The following is a 12,916-nucleotide window of genomic DNA, read 5'->3' on the forward strand; positions in this document are numbered from 1 at the left end:
AGCTCGGCACTGTGCTCTGCTCAGCCGGCTCCCGGCATCAACTGCCTCTGCAGCATCCTAGTGACCCCCCAACCACTAGTGCCAGGGCAGGCTGACCCTGACCTTGTCCTTCCGCCTTGGAGGGACCTTTCCCTTTTCTAGCAGGACCCTCCACCAGCACAGGCCCCACCCCCACACCCGCAGTCACTGCTCCTACCCCATGCTGGGCAAGGGGTAGCCCCATCCCCCACCTCCAGTGAGGGGCAGCAGCAGGGGAGGAGGCGCACCCGTGATGGCAGCCCTCCCCCAGCACCCACCCCAGGGCAGGTGAGGGGGCTTCCCGGACCTGTGAGGGGCCCTAGGAGCACGTGCAATGACAGTGGTGTGAGGTGAGTGTGCTGCTGGGGGGAGTCCTCCTCTCTGGCCCCAGCCGGGGGCAGCCTGCCTGCACCCTAAACTCCTCATCCCCGGCCCTACCCCACAGCCCACACCCCCAGCCAGAGCCCTTACACCCTGCACCCCAACCTTCAGCCCCAGGCTTGAGCCCCCTCCTGCACTGTGAACCCCTCACCCCTGCACCCCAACCCTCTGCCCAACCCCCTCCCACACCTCAAACCCCTAATCCCCAGAGCCCTCACATTTTTACATTATTTTAAAATATATATATGAGCTTACAAGGCAGGGGTGTGTGGGGGGGAGTGGCGGGGAGACTTGGACCCGTTCTGGGCATCACCAGAAATTATACAAACCTGCCACCCCTGCTCAGTATAAATCAATCATGAGAGAGAACTTCACAGTTAACTGTCATCTATTTGGCTAGTAACATCATTCAGTGACTCCCTGGCCTTATGGCAATAACACAAATTGATCAAGTTTCATTTCTAGTCTCAGCATAGCAAAGAGAGAGCCTGATTTACACCATTCTAAAACTGCATTTGCTTGGCAGTCTGGAAAGTAGATTCCTCAGAAAGCTCTTCCTCTTCCAGAAATTCCACTATCACAATTTCTTTTCTGTTTTTCTCTTGCATCAGACACCTGTGTCAAGGAAAAAAACCAAGGAGTAAATATATTATGTGTCATCTGTATATTTGTGATTTTTTTCCAAAGGAGCCTAAGGGAGTTAGGTGCTCAACTTCCATTAAAATTAGGCTCATTTGAAACCCCCCGCCTAGTGCTTTCTCATCCATAACCGTCACCATACTCTGTGATGAAAGGTAAATACCATTATCCTCAGTCTCTGTATAACTCCTATACATTATGACTTGTCAAGATCTTGCAATGAGTCAGTGTCAGAGACCGGCCTTGATACAATGTCCCTTGATGATCTTCAGTCCCTTATTTTTATCATTGCTACTCGTTGTCCTCTGACCATCCCTAAACAACTAGATGTTTCTCCTAAAATGATCAGTGAAATAATTAATGATGACACTTAAATGATCATCATTAATCTGCAGAACCAAAACCACACTGAGATGAGTGGTAGCGGCTCACATTTTCCTTAGAACAACTTTGTGTACAGGCTCAATGAAATCATACCACATTGGACTGAATCTCATTGGGAGTTTATCTTTGCAACCAGACACTTAGAAATGTGTTTCTGTTCAAATGGAATCTTATCTTTGCAGCATAGTGGTGGGAACACTGATCAAGGTATTATTTCAGTCCAATCTCTGTGCATCAAGTCATAGTTGCACTACTATAAGACTGGGCAAGAGGAAAGAAAATAAACCAAATGAGCAATGGAAGAACAGCTGTTGCAGAAGATGGATGTGCTGCTGTAATGATGTTTCTGAGATTATTAATTTATGTAATAGAATTCAGAAAGGATTCATCTGTTAACTGTCATGATTTTTATCATTGAGAGACTGTAGGTTGTTGTAGGCTGTGGCCATGATGTTTGCCTGTTAACGACATCCCAGGGGGCCAACTGACAAATAGCTTTGTTTTCTAATATTTGGTTAATAGTGCATATAGTGCATTTTGGTTGGAGAGACCCACCAAACATTTTGTCCCTGATATATTCCCAAACATTGCTTATAAAGGGTGCAACAGCAGCCCGTGCTTATGTAAGGGTTCCACTTTTCCCAATCATTGTGTTTCCATTGCTGGTCAGTCTCCTTTTCCCCAGAGATTTTATTCTGTATTGGTAGACATGTTAGGCAGTGTCTAACCACACACCCACCCTCCCACAAAAAAATGATCTGTTGTAATAATTGGACCTATACATTTACCCTAGTTGTGAGGTCAATTATGAGAAGTGACTGAAAGTTCATGGAATGTCTCAATACCTATAGCAATAAATGTTAATGGGAAAAGGTGCAGAAGCAGACAGACTGAATTAGTCCAAACGAAAAGGCCTACTGATACAACTCAAGGACTGTGTTAATCATGCCCAGTAAATAAGAAAAGTGTAGAGCCGAAAATCAATGAACTGAAATTGGTGCATCAGAAACTAGGCCTAATTGGTGGACAAAATAAGAACATAAGAATGGCCATACTGGGTCAGACCAAAGGTCCATCCAGCCCAGTATCTTGTCTTCCAACAGTGGCCAATGCCAGGTGCCCCAGAGGGAATGAACAGAACAGGTAACCATCAAGTGAGCCATCTCCTGTCACCCATTCCCAGCTTCTGGCAAACAGAGGCTAGGGACACCATCCCTGCCCATCCTGGCTAATAGCCATTGATGGACTTATTTGTCGTCTTAGGAGACGGGATCAGACTTTAATAACAATAGCAATAACAGCTCTAGCCCATCTCAACTAATGTACTTCCCCCCCCTCCCAATACATTAGGTATTAGCATCTCAAAGATTGTCAAACAAGGTGGAGGAGCAGTCCTTCTAAGGACCCTCTCCAGCTATAGGGAAATGGAACAAAAGATGTTAAAATAAAGGCCTTAATTAACAGTTTACATTTCAAATGCTTTATTTTTTATTCTTTTCTGTGTCTTTAAAATAAAGATAAAAAATTTTTTTGGTGTTTGCCATGGTGCTAATCAGGCTGAGATCCCTGTATACCAAACCCAGAATCTTGGTGAACACTGCTTAATGTTGGACAGTGACAGGGTCATGGTAACACCTTTGACTCTTTGGGCAACTATATGCATCTAAATTAATACAAGCAATCCCTATACCAAAGGGCTTACAATCGAAAGTATAAGACAAAGGACAACAGGTGGGTACAACAAACAGATGTGGGGAGCACATGGTAATAGTGTGATGATTGCAATTACTGTAATAAAGCCACAGTCACAGCACACCAACTTCCTAGCCATTGTCCAATACTTTAAAAATTAGAACACACGTGAAACCTCTTTTAAAGATCAGAATTCTTCTTTCTTCTTGAATTCAAAATAAGATTACAGGAAACCCTGATTCTTACATCCTAAATTGTTACTTCTGCTTCTAGCCTTTCCCCTGCATCCCTAATTCCTTCCACATAGTATAAATGAGTTAAACCTTTCAATCAGTGAGGTGTCAGCTGTGTGGTCCCGAGTCAGTGAAATGGCTACAGAAGGTGAAGCTGAATGGTTCTGGTGTGTGTACTGATGAGACAATGCATCACTTAAAATACCAAGAGTTATAATTAATAACCTAGAGTTGTAATTTAGGCAGTCTGATTTAACACAAGCTGATAACTCTCCTGCTCAATAGTATTATAATGTAATAATTCACTAGGGGGAAAATACAATATAACCTCTCCAGCCAATGACCATGCAGTCAGGATTCCCTAGTCACCCAAGAACTGCATGAGCCGACACAGACTTGATTTCTAGGAATACCATAGGCGCTGGAACTGGGGGTGCTGCCGCCCCCTCTGGCTTGAAGTGAATTCCATTATATACAGGGTTTATGGTTTGGTTTAATGGCTCTCAGCATCCCCACTATGCAAATTGTTGCAGCACTCCTGAGGAATACAGATTGATTTAGTAATATAAACAGAAATGCATGGGCCATGAATGTCTTCCTTTCCCAATCAAGTGATTGTCTTTCATAAACTGAAACAAAACAAAAATTCTTCTCTTTATAAGTTGTTTGTAAATTCTTTACTGGTCACAAATACTAGCGTTTAGGCTACTGGGGTGTTGACACCACAGACTATTGTGCTGACCTGTATTGTCTCATTATTTCCTTGTGTTCCCTCCATCTGCTGTCTCTCATTTTACACTTAGCTTGTCAGCTCTTTTGGGGTCGGGACCATCTTTTTGTTCTGTTTGTACAGCATGAAGCACAATAGGTTCCTAGGCACTATGATGATACCATTCATAAAAACTTTGCAAAATGTAGGGAAATTCAGTAGAAACTTGAGCACTGTCACCAGGGTCGGATGTTCATTAGAATTCAGCAAGTCTATTGGGTTGAATTGCAAAAGCTTTCAGAAGCAAGAACTTGTTTGGTATCTAGTAAAGATTGGGAAATTCAGAGATCAGTAACACTGATGAAGAATAGCAAGGAGTAAGTGGTTTTACATTTGTGTAAAAACCTGTGGAAGAGGCGAATGAAGCCCATATAGATTAGTGGGAAGGAGGGAGGAAGAGAAGCGAAGCAAAAGTGGGACAAGTACCTAGGGGCATGGTATTCACTTCACTCAAAAATGGACTAGAGGTAAAAAAGGCCAATTTCATGTCTATCAGAGGAAATGCATTAGGCAGTGTTCCTGTCTGACATCTCTGCCCTGACAAGATTCAAAGCTACCATCATCAGGAAACATACTTTGAGCCACAATTCAAAGGCAGAATTGAATTTCAAATCGTACCTCCATATGAAGCAGTGATGTTTTGCTAGGAAGATGCTTCCATCATGAACTGCTCTAGCAATGTCATCCTCATCTTTCACCTCCTCTTGCACCTTCCAAATTCCTGTGTGCAGGGCAAACGAATAACATGAAATTGCAACAATGAACTCTCTTCTCTAATGTCTTTGAGTTAAATATATTGAAGTTGTGCTGTCAATAGAGCTCAAAGAAGAACATGCACAAGTTCACTGAATGTCCTAGATTGCAAAAGGAACAGAGGCAAGAATAGCAAGCGATGTCAGCTAGTACAACAGCTGCACAATAATTGATCATAATAAAGCAATGCCATCAGGATAAAAAAGAATTAAGGTTCCTGTACCACTTCTCAATGCAGCTGACAATATAGTAGCCTGGGGACTTTCTTCTTAGTAGAGCTGCTGCTTTAAAAAAAAAAGATTTTATTTATTCTAAATTCAAGTATTTTTGTGGGAAACTTTGGAGAAAAAAAATATCCACCGCTCCCAAAAAATACCTTCCAGCTGAGATTTTTCAGAAGAACAAAAAACTGAAAAATGTTCATTTTGATTGTCTCCCACCCGCTCCTTTTTTTCCCCTCTTCCTCCCTTTTTTCAAGTGGGGAAAAGCAAAAAAGAAAGAGGAGAGGTGAGGAGCACAAAACTTTGATTTTAAAAATAAAAACTTCAGGTTGGGTTTTTTCATTTTTTAAAAAGGGAAAATTTCCAAGAAAACAACTGAAAATTTTCACTTAAAAAAAGGCAATAAAATATCAAAATATTTTAAATAGAAAATAGTAGTCAACTTGAATTGTGCACATATAACTGGGGACCAGATCTGGCCCACAGTTATATCTGAATTGCTCACCATTTAGTGTTCACTTGTGAAAAGCGTTCTAGCAGCACAGGGGATCCTTTTGTTGTGGACAGAAGGATACACTAAAGATTCCTGTTTTCTGCAATCCATATTAAATGACATGGGTCTCCTCTATATACAAGAGTTGTACAGTTTTAACTACACCAGTATAGTTAAAACAGAACAGCTCCTTTGTGTGGGTACAGTTATACTGGTATGAGTGCTTACATCAGTATAGCTTATTTCTGTTCAGGATGGGGACTACGTTGCCATGCTGATATAAAGGCACCTTAAACTTCATCCATACTATGAGTTATACTGATCTAACTCTATTGGTAAAAATCACCACCTAACCAACATAGCTATGCTAATACAAAAACTGTGTGTAGCTCTGGCATAAGTTTCTTTAAAATAACTGAAAATGTTTACATCTACTTCTTCAATGTGCACATCAAGATCCATCCAGGAAAGAAATGAGGATAAAAGTGCCATCTGTTATTTTCCTTACCTCCTCCTCCTGACATTTTGGTTTTATGTTACGTTATTCAGTAAGTACCCTGGCATGAAATTCATCTTACCTCTCTCCTCATAAAAATAAAATAAAACTTGTTCAAGAAACAATGCTTGGTTCAATCACAGATGATGAGACTTGATTTTTTTGGTGGTATTTTTGTATTTTTTGGAGATCCGCACAAGATATGCCATTTACCTAGATAACCATATTTTTGCCTGTGCATATACATACTCCTATCTCTCTCTCTCTCTCTCTCTCTCTCTCTCAATTTATAGTTTTCTAAAGAAACGACAATATTCTACACGAGTGACGCCAAATAACACATATTACAATAATGTTACTATATATTGCCCTTATAAAGATTTTCTGACAGATGTGTAGAGCAGTGGTTCTCAAACTTTTGTACTGGTGACCCCTTTCGCATAGAAAGCCTCTGAGTGCAACCCCTCCTTATAAATTAAAAATACTTTTTATATATTTAATACCATTATAAATGTTGGAGGCCATGCGGGGCTTGGGTGGAGGCTGACAGCTTGTGACCCTCCATGTAAGAACCTTGTATCCCCTGAGGGGTCCTGACTCCCAGTTTGAGAACCCTTGAGGTAGTGTTAAGAAAAACTGTTTAAACAACATTTGGGGAGCTTATATGCTCTGCTTTTTTTGATCTCTTGAGAGGAATTGGTTTAGGGAGCAGTTCTTTGAATCTCTGGAATATCTTGAACCATTGTTGAGACAAGATGTCTGAGGTAACATCTTTCATTGGGCCAACTTCTGTTGATGAGAAAGAGGCGAGCTTTGAAGCTTACATTGGGCTCTTCTTCAGGTCTGTGCTTGAAAGCTTGTCTCTCTCACCAAAAGAAGTTGGTCCAATGAAAAATATCACCTCATCCACCGTGTCTCTCTAATATCCTGGGACCAACATTGCACTGAGCCTTTAGTATCACTTACAAACTTTATATTGTGAATGAATGTAGTGAAGGACATAGGATCATTTCTTAAACCAAGCATAGCATAGCATTATTAGGCTCTCCTCTTACATAGCTGTGCTAGTACACCTCAGTGCTGACCTGTAATATGCTTGCTATTGCAGTTTTGGTCTTCAGAGAGAAAAATTTAGTCTCATTCTGTAGTGTGTTTGATGTCATAAATTACTGCTAAGGTAATGAAACTATGCTACTCGTCACTTTACAACCAGAGATGATCTGAATCATAAAGTTACTATCCAGAATCAAATCCTAACCTGAACCCTTCCAAATGTCAGATCCCATGTTCCAGTTTGAGCTCATCTCTCCTAATAACCTAAATAAGGATTTGGCCACAGTTTTTGGAGGGGTGAGGGTGATGATCTATGAAACCGCTGTATCATCTAGCAGCTGTGTCATTGTTGACTTGATTTGTCTTCTAGATCAGCATCCAGATCAGTAGAATTATATTGTTGGAATATTTTTGGTGCAGAATGGGGAGGGGAATGTTAGGTACATCTGTATAAACATGATCCATAGCATAATACACTGGAGTTTAATTTAAATGTTAATCATTTCATTGTATTATTTGTAACACAACCACCAGATTTGGTCTGAGACAAAATAAAGAATATTGACTCATTAACAAATTTGGCAGCATTATTGTGACAGTAATCACATTTTCATTCTATTTTCATACCCAGCCCTTCAAAGCAGCTTGAGAAATGTTCATTAATGATGCAGGCTTTAACATGCAAGTTGAATAGCTGTATCAGCAGTGTCATATATAATTTCAGTAATGCTATCAAGCATGGAGGAAGTTTAGCTTTAACTGCAAAATAAAAATAATGGAATTCCAGCTAAGATTAATGTAAATGTTCCTTTGAAAGAAAATGAGCTGCTTGAAATGAAGAAAAAAATCCCATGGTAATTTATTAGCAAAGCAATTATTGTTCATTATTGATTAATTTCCTCAAGGAGAATTGTTTCCTGTTCTTTAAAAAAAAATCTTTTTTTTTTCGCCAAAGAGGATCTCCAGGCTTATGCATTGCAGAGAAAATACCAACACAGGACCCCATTTTCAATATATTTTTGTGTATCTGAGACATTTAAAAACAATTTTCTCCCACTGCCCTTAAAATTTTTTGTCATTGTCAGGAGCTACAGCTAAAATCCTCTATTTCAATCAGTTCATGATTAGAGCTGGTCAAACTCTTCATTAGAAAAATAGATTCCAAGGCCAGAAGGAACCATTGTAGACAGGGCTGGCTCCAGGCACCAGCGAACTAAGTGGGTGCTTGGGGCAGCCAATGGAAAGGGGGGTGGCACGTCCGGGTCTTCGACGGCAATTCGGCAGCAGGTCCCTCAGTCCCACTCCTCTTCTTTGAGCTGCCGCCGAAGTGCCGCTGAAGCGGAAGAGAGGGAGTGAAGGACCCGCTGCAGAAGAATGAAGCGGCGTGATTGAGCTGCTGCTGAAGTGCCGCCGATTGGCTTTTTTTTTTTTTTTCCGCTTCGCCACTTGAGGCAGCAAAAAAGCTGGAGCCGGCCCTGATTGTGGTCATCTAGTCTGAACTCCTGTAGAACACAGGCCGTAGGACTTCCCTAAAATAATGGCTAGAACATAGCTTTTAGAAACAATCTAACCGTGATTGAAAACAATCTTCTTGACCCTTGGTATGCTGTTCCAATGGTCACTTACTCTGTCTGTTTTAAAAAAAAAATTATTCCTTGTTCCCAGTCTATCTTCAACTAAGATCTTTGGGCCAAGACTTTTTGTTGTGTGGACAGTGCCTAGCATACCCTCTCATATTTCATCTCTAGACACACACATCACCATTAGCACAAACATACTGCAGAGAAACTCTGAAACTGTCATGTGAAACTACCAGCACTAGGTCTGGGAAATAATAGTAAAATTATTTGAGTTTTTTACCCCTTTCTAGGTTTGCCTTGCATTGCACTGGTCATTATTTTCTTTTACTGTTTTAAAGACTGACTAATGATTAATACAGACTTTTTCTAAAGGGGGTGATTGCAAACTTCACTATGATTATTCTCTGTCGGCCTCATGCAAAGCCCACTGAAGTCAATGGAAAGCGTTCACCTGACTGCATGGGCTGTGGATCCTGCCCTAGTTGTAGTGCATGGCTGATAACCTGTGCCAGATGGTGGTATTTCTGCTTCCTGATTATGGTGAGTGACACTTTAAAATGAAAAATGAGTAGTGAATAAATGCTCTTTGGGTGTGAAGAGTTGGAAATGTGGTGGTTCATGCAAAGATCTGTGAAGCTCCATTAGTTTTCATGAATGCCTAGTGGTTGGATGAACACTCAGAAATAACAATTATTGGGCCTGACTGTCCTCCCCCTTACTTTAGCCTGTTATAGGCTTTCATTGAAGTTACTGATTTCTTAAGGCATAAATGATCCTATTCCACCTGTGCTCTCTAGACTACACTGGTTTCCATTTGTTTATTTATTTAATGCAAGTCATGGTGTTAGCTTTGATACATATAACCCAGCATGACTTGCATCCTGGCTACATTTAGGGCCTGATTTGACTCCTGTTGAAATCAATGAGGGTTTTTTTCCATTGACTTCAGTAGGTGCAGATCGAGCCCTTTAAAACCACTTCTCTTATGACCCATCCTTACAGCTGAGATCTATGTAGTCTCCAGGTTCCAAACCTAGGGGCTCAGAATGAAGGCTCAGCTCTGGAAAGGTCTGATGAGAGTTGCATGGTCTGATGAGAGTTGTTGATCAGCAGGGCATGTGGCAAAGCCTACCTCTTCACTAATTCATTTAAAGACGACTCTCCAGGAAGGGACTCAGTCCCGGTCCCGGTTGCAAAAATTAATTTTTTATTCCATTAGTGAACGGCAGCCCTCAAAGGGATCAGTGGTTTGGTTCAATTCAGGACGGGAAAGCAGATGGTGCAACATATGACACTTCTGCGTTGTGTTTCTGGCAAAGGACCAGAATGACACAACACTTTAAATCAAAAAGCAAAGTGGGTGCAGCAAAACACTTGCTGGACTCTGCTGCAGGAGAGTAGGGGAATGGGATGGCACCTGATAAGACACAAATATACAGCCACACTCCAAAGTCTTCCTATTGTAGGCAAGAAGTGGTTGTGGTTAGCAGTGGCTTTAGCCCAAAGAACAGGAGAAGGCTCTGGGGAGTCTTATTTTATTTCAGCCAGTTTGCCAATTTTTTTATTTTTATTTTTTCATTATCCCAGATAACCCAAACACTCATCAGTAGTAGTTTATTCTCCTGAAAATAGAAATATCGCTGAACTATGCAGAGAGATGGAGGAGTCTGTAGGAGGAGGTGGAGTAGTGGAGGAGAATGCAGCACTTGCTTATTGTTCTGAACCTTCTTTACTCAGCATCCGACTGTGGCTAACCATGACCAGGTAAATAAGGGCTAGGAAGGAAGATACGGAGAAACCTTATGCTTACACACCGTGCATCAGTCCCAGGGCCAGATTACCAGTTGCAGTCAGAGGCAGATTAAGCTTTTGTGGGGCCCTAGGTCAGAGCAAGTGTGTGTGGGGGGGGATCTCCCCATCCCTTATGCCTGTAATCAGGGCTGACTCCAGGTTTTCTGCCACCCCAAGCGACGGGAGGGGGGGGAACGCCAATCGGTGGCTCTTCGGCGGCAGGTCCTTTGCTCCCTCTCTTCCTCTTCAGCGGCACTTCGGCAGGAGCTCAAAGAGGAAGAGAGGGACTAAGGGACCCGCCGCCGAATTCCCACCGAAGACCCGGACGTGCTGCCCCAATAGCGGACGGACTGCCTCCCTTTTGTATTGGCCAGCCCAAGCACCTGCTTCCTTAGCTGGTGCCTGGAGCCAGCCCTGCCTGTAATCCCCAGCATGCTCCTGCTGGGGAGCAGGGTTGGGGCACGGGGCCTTGCCCCACTTCACCTCCCCTCAGCTGGGCAGAGCGGGGCAAGCCCCCACACCCCTACCCTGCTCCCCGGCAGGAGCACTGGGTGGAGCAGGTCAAGGCATGGAAGCACCCATTTTTCTGGGGGCCCCAATTGGCTAGGGACTCTTGGCCCAGTGGCTAATCCACCACTTGTTGCAGTTGAGATACGTTCAGCATGAAAACTATCGGCAAGGGGCAAAGATGGCTTTCAGTCACCTTTGCTGCTTTCTGGACTCTGGATTTGGCTCCTAGTGTAAGTTAGAGCAGTCGTAGGGCTGCTGTAGCTCACATTCATCTGCCAATGGCTGCAAAGGCTTTTGTGACAGCTGAGGATAGCCAGAATACAGCAGTATTCTAGTTATGCCTCCAAAATTTCCTCCTATGCTGAGGTCTGCGAGGGGGAAGGCAAGGGGAACAGAGCAGGCCTTGAGCACCATGAGGGGCAGGTTGACTCTTCCTAAGGGATGATGGAGCACTGGTGCATCATGCTACTCACTGAGGGATTTTCTTCCTTCGATACAATTCCTCCCCGAAGCTGTCGTGGGGGATGGATGCTCCATGCTGCTCCCAAGTGGACTAGTGTGAAATGGTAACATTTGGCCCTTTGTATTTGCTAGTGACCAAAAAACTTGTGAAGTCAATACCATTTATTACAGAAAATTGATGCAGTTTTATAGCTATGTATATTTAAGGATATTTAATTATACTATTTAAGTTGTTATAGTGATCTATCTGTTTTGTCTTCATAATTGAACTTCCATGAATACCACAATTTCCAAGTTTACATTAAAAATATTTACAGAAACTAACCTGGGGGAAGGGAGGAGAAAAGTGTCAACAGCTAAAACCAACCTCGAAATACTGAAGAGTTTATAAATCAAACCTGGTGTCATACCAGAAATGAGAATGGTGCTTTCTGCTCAGTTGTTCACAATAGTAAAGTATATTCTTGAATAGTACATGCAAACAAATACCTATAAGATGCTAAAAAGCATCTCATGTAATCTTCGAAAGAGATATAGTAGTGTAGATCATCAGCCAAAAGACCTTCTAAAGTATGTGGTGTTTGTATTTGAAATTTTAATGTTCTATTTGTGCATTATAGAAATGGACCTCAAAGTTTGAGTTGTATTTTATTTATTTTTATTTTTTTTTGGTTTAAGGCCACCTAAGTCTGTGATTTCTACACAACTTGGGCTCAGCACCTGACTCTCTGTACCAGCAGTTCTCAAACTGTGGTCTGTGCAGTACTGGTTGCCAGGGCCGGTGCAAGGATGTTTTGCGCCCTAGGCAAAACTTCCACCTTGCGCCCCCCCGCCCCTGCCCTGAGGCGCCCCCCCCCCCGCTTGCAGCAGCTCCCGCCCTCTGCCCTGAGACACCCCTTCCGCTCCAGCTCACCCCTGCTCCGTGCACGAGCACCCCGAGCACGCCGTGGCTGCTTCACTTCTCCTACCTCCCAGGCTTGCAGCGCCTAAGCTGATGGGCACCGCAAGCCTAGGAGGCGGGAGAGGTGAAGCAGCTCACCCCTGACCCGCCTCCTCCCCAAGCACGCCATGGCCGCTTCACTTCTCCCACCTCCCAGGCTTGCAGCACCAATCAGCTTAGGCGCCCACAAGCCTGGGAGGTGGGGGAAGTGAAGCAGCCACAGCATGCTCGGGGAGGAGGTGGGGTAGGGGTGAGCTGGGGCGGGGAGTTCCCCTGCGTGCCACCCCCCTCTTTTACTTGCTGCAGGCGGCCATCCCCGCGGTCCCCTGCCTCAGCTACCTCTGCCTAAATGCCGGCCGCCGCGGTCACTGCCGAAGAAAATGGCGCCCCCCAAATCCTAGTGCCCTAGGTGACCGCCTAGGTCACCTAAATGGTTGCACCGGCCCTGCTGGTAGCCCATAGAACAATTGGTGTCGGTCTGTAGACAGCTGGTTGGTCACA

The sequence above is a fragment of the Mauremys reevesii genome, linkage group 11 (genome assembly GCF_016161935.1).
Source record: "Mauremys reevesii isolate NIE-2019 linkage group 11, ASM1616193v1, whole genome shotgun sequence".
Lineage (NCBI taxonomy): Eukaryota > Metazoa > Chordata > Testudines > Geoemydidae > Mauremys > Mauremys reevesii.